This window comes from Pararge aegeria, chromosome 13, assembly GCF_905163445.1.
Source record: "Pararge aegeria chromosome 13, ilParAegt1.1, whole genome shotgun sequence".
Classification (NCBI taxonomy): Eukaryota; Metazoa; Arthropoda; class Insecta; order Lepidoptera; family Nymphalidae; genus Pararge; species Pararge aegeria.
Window position 1 is genome coordinate 10277945 of NC_053192.1, and position 11527 is coordinate 10289471.

Genomic DNA, 11527 nt, shown 5'->3' on the forward strand with positions numbered 1-11527 from the left:
CAGTAGATATATAATTGTCAGACTCTGTGGGTCCCACGTACATATTGATGATCTTCCTTAACTATTTTGCCATCGTACCGCAACGGAGACCAGGTGGGGTTTACATCTCAGTGTCATCAGAATCCCTAAATGTATATAAAGCGATTGGCGTCTTTTTCTCATATGTTTGGCAAGGGTTGTATGACGCCATTCCTAAGTATGTTTCCTGTATCTTACAACCCTATAATCTTGTGTACCGGCAAGCGTATTCCTTGTTTGGTCAGGTCTATTCACCATCAGGTGAGATTGAGTACAAGCCTCTATCAGAAGAAAGTTTAGTACTTGTATCACAAAATATCGTATTAAAAATGACGTTTGTATCCCCCTGCACGCAACACACGCCATGTCTTTTAGTGCACTGAAAACATTTAATGACCCCTTAGCGTGTTCGTAACATTTTAGATCGGTTGCTGATAAACATTATAAACGGAGATAGAACGACCTGAAATTCATGATTTCTTATTAAAAAACTTAAAAGGTCCCGTTGGATAATGCCAACCACTTTATTAAACGTATGCTAGAATTAAGCAACACTTGAATTTTAAATTTCAATGTGCACATGGCATTTTGCCTTTATTTTCCATATCTTGGTATTGTCATCTTTGGTAATCGCATACTGACGATTATCAGATAAAATGAGGTTAAAAAAACATCTTTATAGGGGAATATTCTGGGGTAATTTAGATAAAATTTATAAAATTTACTGCAAAAAAATATTTTCAACGGATGGGATGAAAATATCTATCTAATAACATCAGAATACGCGGTGTCAACATCTTAAATGAAGTCCAATTCCACGCTTACTTAGAACCTTCTTCTTCATTCCAACCACCTGGGCGCCTGGTATTCTTGTACCATCCACAATACAAGATTTTTCTTGGGAAAATCTTCTTTATTTCTACTGTATTACCTCAAAACTATGATGCTGAAAATGTTTATGGACAACTCAGTACTTGCTCGTGTGTCCATTTCACATTAAAAACAAAACATAAACACTTCCTATTGATATTATCTCCTGAAGTGTTTGCGATACATTACGAGACACTACATAATATCAAAATATTTAATAAAATGTGTCGACTTTATTTTGCTAGTCGCCCTAAGCTATTTGCATTCCTACCACCCAATTCTGGCGAGAGTTCAAAAATTTGTGGCTGGATACAAGGATTTAGGTTAAATTAGAATTAATTATTAAAAGTAAGTACTATTGTAAATATTTATTACAGATAGTATTTCAACATATTTAAACGAACGAATGAGGTGTAGGGGAATATTATACTAGTTCTAATTGCCAAACGCAAATGATCGACCCGCGAATAACTTAAACAAAGAATAGCAATCCATAAAGTAAGTATCAAAATCGTATTGTTAGTGGATTCGTATGCTAAATTAATCAAGACAATTTCTAACATTTTTTATTATAAGTATAGATAGATATAGATAGATGCAATCCCACAGATAGATGTATAGAAAATTTTCAATTGTTTCTTTGAAATACTATGACATCAAGAAATTTTCTGTAATATATATATGTTCATTATTTTATTTATATTTGCCTATATTTGATGTATTAAACTTCGTTAGTAGATCGCTACAACCAATCACCTAATTAAACTAGTTCATAAAACTATAGCCATTAAACAAGCTTGGTGTTTGAATTTAAATTACATAAAACTTCGTGTTAACTGCGCGTAGGTGTCAGGGTAAATATGATTAATGTCCAGTACCGAAGTAAATAATATGTATTTAAAAAAAAAAAACATACTCAATAATTAATGCACTTATAATAGGTTAAAGTTTTTAAAACGTAAGCTTAAAATAGTGGCATGGTGGGATTCAATTTCGAAATTATTTTTTTATTGTTAAATATTTGCGATTTTTGTGCCTCCCTTTTATTAAAACTTTTTTTTTAAGTGGTGATGGAAATAAACATTCTGTGAAAATCCACTTGATACGGTCCATGTGATACAGAAAGATGGACGAACGGACAAAATGTGGAGAACGTAGGCTTAGTTATAGCATTCGGGTACGGGACACTAATAGTATATTGCGCAACAAGTGCGATAAGTTGTCGATTGAGCAATCGACAACATCGCGCGGGTTGCAGATACTATTTTTTATTACAAATGTGGAGATATATGTGGGCACAAAATCCCAAGTCCCAACAAACGGATGAAAGTTAAAAAAAAGAAATAAATATACTTCAAACAATAAATACAAATTAATTAATATTAATAAAACTATAACTAACTAACTAACATATAAACTAACTTTGCAATGTCAGCCTCACTTCTTTTATATTGACAGTTAGATTGTGTTTTTTTTTTGTTATTTATTTTAATTTTAGCAGTTTTTACAGTCATTTTGCGTGCGACAAGGATAGTTTGCGTGTGCTAAGTATAATTTGCGTGCGCCAAGTAAACTTGTCGCACTCAAATAACAGTTTCATTTGAACGAAAAAACTCACGCGTCATTTTAAAATGGGCAAACAGCTCTTTTTCAACCGCAACAGCGAGTACTAAGATACAACTTATCCCGCTTGAGTAATAAAAAATCTTTTTTTTCATACGCAGTGTTTTAACAGAGGGTTCGTAAAGTATAGTATGTCTTTATGTCCTTGCTAGTGACCTGCTAACGTATAGCCCACTAAACTGATTCTAAAAAACCGTTTTATAATATAAAGAATACCATCTCTATTAGTAATGGAGGAAATTATGTATGACCGTTATATTTTTTGTGCCTGCAATAAATAGGTCGTTAGAACTTTTGATTTTCTCCAAACATTAGTTTCATTCAATCTTTAGGTTAGGTTAGGTTAGGTTTCATTACGTTCGAAATTACTAGTACATTCGTTCTTTCTTCAAATATTTCATTTATTTCAAGCCAGCACAGAAGTATTACTTAGTATTCATTACGTGGTGAAGAAAAAGTAAAGCAGTTTTTATACTTCGATGCATTAGCAAACTAAAGTAAGTATTTAATATCCTATTCGTGAGCTAAATCGCGTGCTTCGATAGTAGCGTGTTATATTAACAGTCATTACAAAATATCCCAATAGCAAGTCACAAGAGTTGACTGCTGTCGGCTATAGGTATGTTGGCCGAGTCTAGATCATTTTTCCGATCCGTTCACCGTGTCATTTGTGTTACCGTTTCAAGTAAGTATAACATTGTTTTAGCGTTAATTGTCTGAAACTCATCCACATCTCATTCTTACATTTCACCTTTCACTGCTAGTGCTTTTGGCCAGTGTTTTTAATAAATTTACGCCTCAAAAAAAGAGTGGCATAGGGTCCATTTCGCTATGACGGTATGTACAATGTTTCGATATGCGAAAGCTACTATAAGCAAGCGAGCAAATCTTATACTAAAGGTAAAGTTCAGACTCAGCTCTTCTTTGATGTTCGGACGTAAACCGAGTCGATATAAATGGGGCTGTGTAGTTTATCAGAGCAGCGTATGGAGACCACGTATCATGACTGAGTATCATCACCCGTCAGAATATGCTTTCTTCAGTGATACGGATACGGTGATCCGGATACGGTGATCCAGATACGGTGATCGGATCGGGTAAGTTTTACATATCTGGACCCGGCTTCGGCTGATTTATAATAGCGGACTTTGTGTTACTACACCACCATACTGCATAACCAATAAACCGTTTATTTTAAATTTTGACTCTAAATGTGCCATTGCGATATAGGCAGACTTTCTTTCTTTTATGGAAAACTCCACTGTTTCTTGGAATTGGATTCATATTATATCGATGATGTCGTAGGATTTTATAAAGCAACACCTATTTTTATCGTATAAAATCTTTTATCCATATAACGTGCAATAGAAGAATAATCGATTTAATTAAATGAAAACTCAAAAAATAGTAGCTTTCAATAGTCAATAGTTTTTAGTTTTTACACGCTGCTTTCACGTATTCGAGTGTTGAAAAAAAGCTTTTCAATCCGTGGCAAATTTATAGTCGATTCCTCTTCCGGTTTTTGAAATGTAACTGAAAATTCGCTGCTATCAGTGAGAAACGGTCGGGTTTAAATATTTAGTTTGAAAAACTATAAAATAAAATTGATATGTAAATTAATAATGTTTTACACCGTTTTGCTCTAATTTTACATTAGGTACTAAATAGAAAGTAACTGTTTTAGACAAAAAAACTCTTACTCAACCTCAAAATTTCTATACCATGAATAAGTGGAACAGTATAACTTTAAAATAGAACTATATTAAAAAAAAGTTCTTAAAAAATCGGAAAATAATTCAAAAATTCAAAATGCAAAGATTCTTTTTTCATGTAGGCCTATCACAAGTACTTATGTAGCTTTCATACTTATATCTTTATATAATTGTATAGTATGTACTTAAGTGTGTAAATTTATGTATTGTTTATTTTAATTGCGATTTCCCGTCTCTCATGTTTTGTTGTGTACTATCGGTAAGGTTACCTGGCAGAGATCACTTTTAGTGATAAGGTCGCCTTTTGCTTTTAAATTTTTTTTTAACTATATTTGTAATTTCTCCTTTATTACGCAATAAAGATGTTTAAATAAATAAATAAATAATTTTAAGGTGATGGTGATAATTTCGTTTGCCAACTTAAACCTAAAGTTACGAGGGTTCCAAACGCGCCGTGGTCTAAGAAGAGCCCACAACAAACTTAGCCGGGATTTTTTTTTGTTATCAAATGCAGCATGCAGCATGCATGCCTTGCATGCACAGTAAATTAATATTAAGCTATGAAGTTAGAGCAATTCACACCAAAACTTTTTTATATTTTAAGTAATCCTTAACGTTATAATATGATTTAAAAAAAATTGCCGGGCATGCAACGTCGCAAAGCGAAAACGTAACGAGGTCATTCATCAGTAGATTTTACTCCTCACATTTTTCACATATCGGGCGCCTTATATATGAAAATTGATTCTTAAGGAGTAAACTCCAATAAAAAGTTTTTTTTTTGTGAGATAGAAGGTCTGGGTTTCACATTTAATAAGCTCCTGATAGTTATATTCCTAACAATCGATTGCATTTGTCATCGATTTCATTAATTAGCATTCAATGTAATAAGCTTTTCTATCTGCCTTCCTAACATGTGGTAGAGTCACTACAAACAGACTGACTTGACGTTTCAAAAAAGATTATAAACTAGGCCTACTTAAATAAATGAACTTTGAATTTTTTGATTCAATTAAAAAAATTTAAAAGCGATAGTATGCTATTTTTACTTTCCACCCAATAAAGATTAGTAAAAAATGTTGCGTTAAATCCGTTCACAGTTTAGGTGATATAGATGTCGACTTGTCCAGGTGTCAATTAGCTAACAGGGACGGCGGTAGGTGTCAAGTGCTGGTAATTAACTTGGGGACAACCGGCCACCGGTGCTACAGCCAAGTGCGTAAATAGACTTAGATAAGTTTCTCTGACCATTGATTTTTATTTAGCTAAACGCTGTTTAACGTTTTATATTTGGATGCTAACCTTTGTAGTTCAATTTAATATTATTGAAGTTTTCTCTCAGAATTATCATAATCCTTATTTTTAGGATGTCAAGTTATCATATAAACGTTAGTTTTAAAGTAAAACTTCATCAAGCGATTAAAGTGAGGTCCTAGCTACAGCCAAGTGCGTAAATAGACTCAGGTAAGTTTCTCTGACCATTGATTTATATTTAGAGCTAAACGCTGTTTATTGTTTTATATTTGGATACTTACCTTTATAGTTCAATTTAATATTATTGAAGTTTTCTCTCAGATTTATCATAATCCCTATTTTTAGGAAGTCAAGTTATGTCATATAAACGTTAGTTTTAAAGTAAAACTTCATCAAGCGATTAAAGTAAGGTCCTAGCTACAGCCAAGTGCGTAAATAGACTCAGGTAAGTTTCTCTGACCATTGATTTATATTTAGAGCTAAACGCTGTTTATTGTTTTATATTTGGATACTTACCTTTGAAGTTCAATTTAATATTATTGAAGTTTTCTCTCAGAATTATCATAATCCTTATTTTTTGGATGTCAAGTTATGTCATGTAAACTGTAGTTTTATAGTAAAACTTCATCAAGCGATTAAAGTGAGGTCCTAGCTACGTAATAATACTGCCTCGGTAGTTTGTAGCGTTTTCGACTATGGATAACGAAATCTATGAGTGCAATTCTTAAGCTGGATCATCCTTCTACGAGTAGGTTTTCTGTTTATTAATCTAAACTACGGAGTTTAAAATATCTCTAATTACCAATACTAAGCTTTTTCTTATATAACACCCACTAAGATGTAGTTTGGTAGTTCAAAAGTATTATTTTCAAATAGTTATGATAATAGGGAGCGAGGGCTTGTGCTCTTTAAAGCACTGCGGTACACAACTCCAGGCTGTCCCGTATAATGTAGTGTTAGGAAACCTCATAACGAATAATTCTTAGCCGGACCCAATAATCAAATCCAGGTCGTTACTCGTAGTCTAACTTGCTAACCTCTGGAACAACGAAGCAATTTATTTGTGTTTATTTATTTATAGAAATTGTGCATGTTAAATAATGGTAATGTTTCTGTTTCCACTAATTTAAATTAGTGTCAGTATTATTTTAATACTGGAAACAGGCAGATATTTATTTATACCTGCCATATGCCAATATTTTCTTGCAAGGTAAAAAATAATTTTAAACCTGGTTTTATCAATCACATTCACCTAATACGGAGAAGGTGGGACGACTGCCAAATCTTGATAAGAAGAGTAAATACACCCTGATTGCATATCGAGAAATGTTCAACCGACTTGAGATACATTTCGTTTGACCTATAAAATAGGGAACGATAAGAGTTCAGCTACGAGCCTTCTTTGTCTTTTTGTATACCATTTTACCTACATATGGTCTTCGAACAAAACTTTTATGCGGTTGATATTCAATCAATTTAAAAACAACATTTAATCTCCGTTTTTTGATACGAACCGCTAAAGTGTGGAACACTCTTCTAGCATCTGTGTTTACTGCCACCTACCACGCTGCCACTTGAGACCCACCGTATCCCTTCAGCCGTTCTTTGCTTAACTAGGGGTCGTAGATTTATGTAATGCATGCCTGTGACCTTCCTCATTAATTAGGCTATCAAATGCAAAAAAAAAACATTTTGGTTCCAAAGATTAGGGTATTTAAACAAAAACTCTTCAGCTTTGTTATTATCTATTAATATAGATATAGCCAAACGGACAAAACTGTCTTTCGTTCCTAAATTATTCATCTTTCGGATATTTTTTTATATGATATGCATTATTTAGCTAAGCCCTATTAGTATCCCTATTAATAGCTTATAGAAAAAAATATGGGGTACCTTAGTCTCTCCATTATACACTTTGTCAAATCGTTGCGGCATCAGTAAGGTAATTGGTAACGCAAGTGGAATACTAAGTGTTAAATCCTCGTAATTGATTTGGGCATGTCCAGCCATTGGTACTGCAGTGGAGCCAAAGCTCAACCGGGTAACCACGCAATTTACTAAAACAATCCATCTAGGTTAGTATAGGATAATGTTGGATAACATAGGCAAAAGTGATGGGACTAACAGCGGCTAACTTTCAAAAGCGATTTATGGCATGATATATGATGTAGAATATTAAGAAAAAAGTTAAATAGTGACATTGGCTTACATTCTGAATAAAAACGGATAAGTCTCCTATTATTGTGTTAACGTATTTATAACTTATCTAATAATGAAGATTGTTTTTTTTTGTGTAAACGCGTTAAATCTCTGGAACTACGCGTCAGATTTCAAAAACTTTTTGTTTTTGAACATCCATTTTAGGTAATGCAAGAAAGACTTTAGGCTAGTTTAAGAAAGTATATGAGCTATACAACTTCTAATTTCCACTCTTAAGATTATGGAATGATAATGTGAAATATCAAATGTTTTTTAAGTTATTTAAGGTAATAAATAATATAATAGTGAAATATTTATATTACTATTACATTATATATGTTTAAGAATTTGTTAAGAATCCTCCCTCTAAAAAGTTTCTTTAGGGGATGAAAGTATATTTGTCAGAACGTGCTAATGCCTATTTAAAAATATTTCTTTTTAAACCCCGACGCAAATACGACCTGGTGTTATAATCTTGGTGTTTTTGTGCGTGTGTGAGTTAGTATGTGAGCGTGTCTGTTTGTGCTTGTGTGTGTTATTGTGTGTGCATGTGTGTGTGTTTGGATGCATGTGTGTGTTTGGGTGTGTGTGATTATGTGTGGGTGTGTGTGGCTCGTAACTACCGAACGGTTGAACCTATTTTGATTTTGTTTTTATTTCTTTGTAAGGTGATTTAGTCGGGAGTTTTCTAAGCTACGAGTATATTTGATGAAAATTGGTCCAAGCTGGCCGCCAGCACAAAATGACCAGATTACATATATTTTCATAACCCCCTCGATATGGACAGAACCTCTTGAAATGGGTTGAATAGTTGAATACTAAACACACTCTAGTCTACACACTATGATAAATTTCAAATCCTAGATGGCCGCCACTTAATTGTGAATAGCATATTTTATTTTCACAGCTCCCTCTCTATATATTATGGTATCAAATGAAAGGGCTTGATTAGCCCTAGCCCTACTATAAGTTTATTTTTCTGCTTTAGATAGTACTATTCTTGAGGAAATTTGGCAGGCGAGTTGAAGCGGAAACAATAAATTATACACTCGTATTTCTTCAAGAACTTGCTGCTTTAATTAATAGTTGGATGAATTAAATGATCCATTTATACTTCGCTAATGATCCAAATTGAATGTATCATTGACTGGAGAAAAACATATACGTAAGATATACCAAATAGTTAGTACTTAAGAAGTGATGCATTAGTCTACAAGTTTAGTAGTCAGTGGTTTAGTTACTAACTCCCCGCGCAGTTAATAGTTCGGCAACCAGACTTGAAACTAGTTAGGCACTGATTTCTGGGTCTGAGTTAGCAAGTTTTGTTGCAGCGTAAACGTTGCTCAAGAATTAAGAATGATACTTACTTTATAAAAAACTATCTACATACGTACTTATCGTAAGTACCAAACTTTATATACAACTTACTTTGTAAATGAAAACTGAAATAATACACCAAAGGCTCTATAGGTACATTATTTACTGCCCTAAGACTTGTCTATGAAACTGAAACGCTAATAGTTTTTGAGTAAAAGTTGCTATAGTTTTTACTGAAAGATATCAGATACAGCCAAAACATCACATGCAAAAGTAAAATCAAGTGACTCGTGTCACTTTGTTAGGTACGAGTTGCGTAGCTTCGGTACTATGCACGTGTCGGTCTTTTATCTTCAATAGGGTTGTCATAAGTTTTACTACAATTGGACTCTTATGAATTAGTTTGTATGGAAAAATAAATATGCTTCTTTTGCTTCTATATTTCTACAGGGCGATTGCTTATAATATATACTTATGTACCCTTGAACAGTATTTCGTAATTCCGTTAAACGTTGTATACGTATACAATGTTTTAAAATCCGTCAACAGGTCGAATACATATACACGGTAAAACAACCGCTAAATTATATCTTTTTTTATATTTATAGTATCTTAAATTATTTAACGTAAAGAATTTTTTTTAAAAGAAGAACCCAACATGCAACTTTGTAAAAAATAACTTAAAAAAACTTTGTAAAAAATAACTTAAGTGCCTTTGAACATATATGTTCTAGATACCACTCAATAAAAATAAATAATATTAGGAGAAAATATAATTTTGTTAATTATAAAATTTTGAGAAATGTGTGCAACTAAAGAAATCAAGGCATATGTGTAGAAAAATATTATAACCATTATAATAAGCGAATTATAATAACCCAATAATTATTGCATTTATAGTATTTTTTAAGATAAATTTCAATATAGGATATCATTTGATTGATACTATAATTTTTTGTTATGCAGTATTAAAATTTTATGTTTCTACTCATCAATGAATATCCTTATTAAAAGTTCATAAAAGAAGCCGATTTCTCGGATCAAACAAAATAGGCACTAGGTATATATTATTAATCTAGACAAGTTTCTGTGTCGAGTGCAAACATACTTCACCGTAATTAAAAACTCGTTACAAAATACTGAAAACAGCTAGCAAATACTTTGCAACTATGTTCCGCGGTAGGACTATAATTTAAGTCTATAATTTACAGTGAAAATTACTGTTACAAATTTGGCTGCAAAATGTTACTGGTTATAAGTATCATCGTGTAAAATATGTGTTCCATTTTATTGCATGCTATTTCCACCTAAATAATATTCATGATACTCGGCATATTATTGTCTAATTGCTGGAAACAGGGCTACTGTTAGTAGAAATGAGGCATTTCGAGATTAGTAATCACAATATTATGATAGTGATAATAAACTAAAACGGATTTCTTAGCGTGCATTCCGAGGCATGAGAGTGACAACACCAATTTAATAACTTCGAGTATAATCTACAGGTATCTTCTTCTTCTGTTTCTGGACCTTTCTCCGTACTTGGTCAGAACCGTCCTTTGTACGTTCGTCTAAAGGTATATACGGATAACCAATAAATAAATATAATGCGACTATACACACATCGCCAACTAGCCCCAAAGTAAGCGGTAGCTTGTGTTATGAGTACTAAGATGACTGATGAATATTTTTATGAATAATATACATAAATACTAAGAATATACATATAAACACCCAGACACCAAAAATATTCGTGCTCATTACACAAAAAAAATTCCAGTAGTGGGAATCGAGCCCACGGCCTTGGACTCAGAAAACAGGGTCACTGCAAACTGCGCCAATCGGCCGTTAAGGTAAAAAGCCGAAAAGTTTGCTTACTTTTATTAATGCACCATTCTCTTTACCTATTTAGGTTTATTTCATTTGATAGTTTAATTCTGGAGGATTTCATTTTTTTTACGAACTTTTTTTTTTTACGGAGGATAAATTGCGATGTGGGTATATAGCAAAAGCGATAGACCATGTTTTCAGCATTATAAAATATTTGCCTTCAATGTTTGTTCAATTTTCTTTTGATTTTAAATTGGAATAGTTACATTAGTGATAATACTAATTAATCAGTTTGATGATGATTTAGTCTTTTTTAGAGAGTATACAGCCTATAAAAATCGACTAAAGGCCTCTTCCAACGGAAGGGATTTTTTAAAACCACTATGCTGGGCCGATAAAAGGTTGATAATCGCAACAGATTGTAGTAGGTAAAACTGAGCAGAGAGGACGCTGCTGCCATCACCACACGGATTTTTTGAGAGTTTGGCATACTCTAAATGCCATAACCATCCGGAATAACTTATACATTCCATAAGGATGAAGACAGCGAATTTTCATGCAGAAAGAACCTGTTTTAATCGATAGCTGGCTACGACGTTAATTCAAGAATTGAATAAGCCTCGAGATTCATTGGAAGTTTATTTTAGATGATATTTGTTTTATGTTATTGAAAAAACGACGTTTTCTTTGTAACAATTTATTAA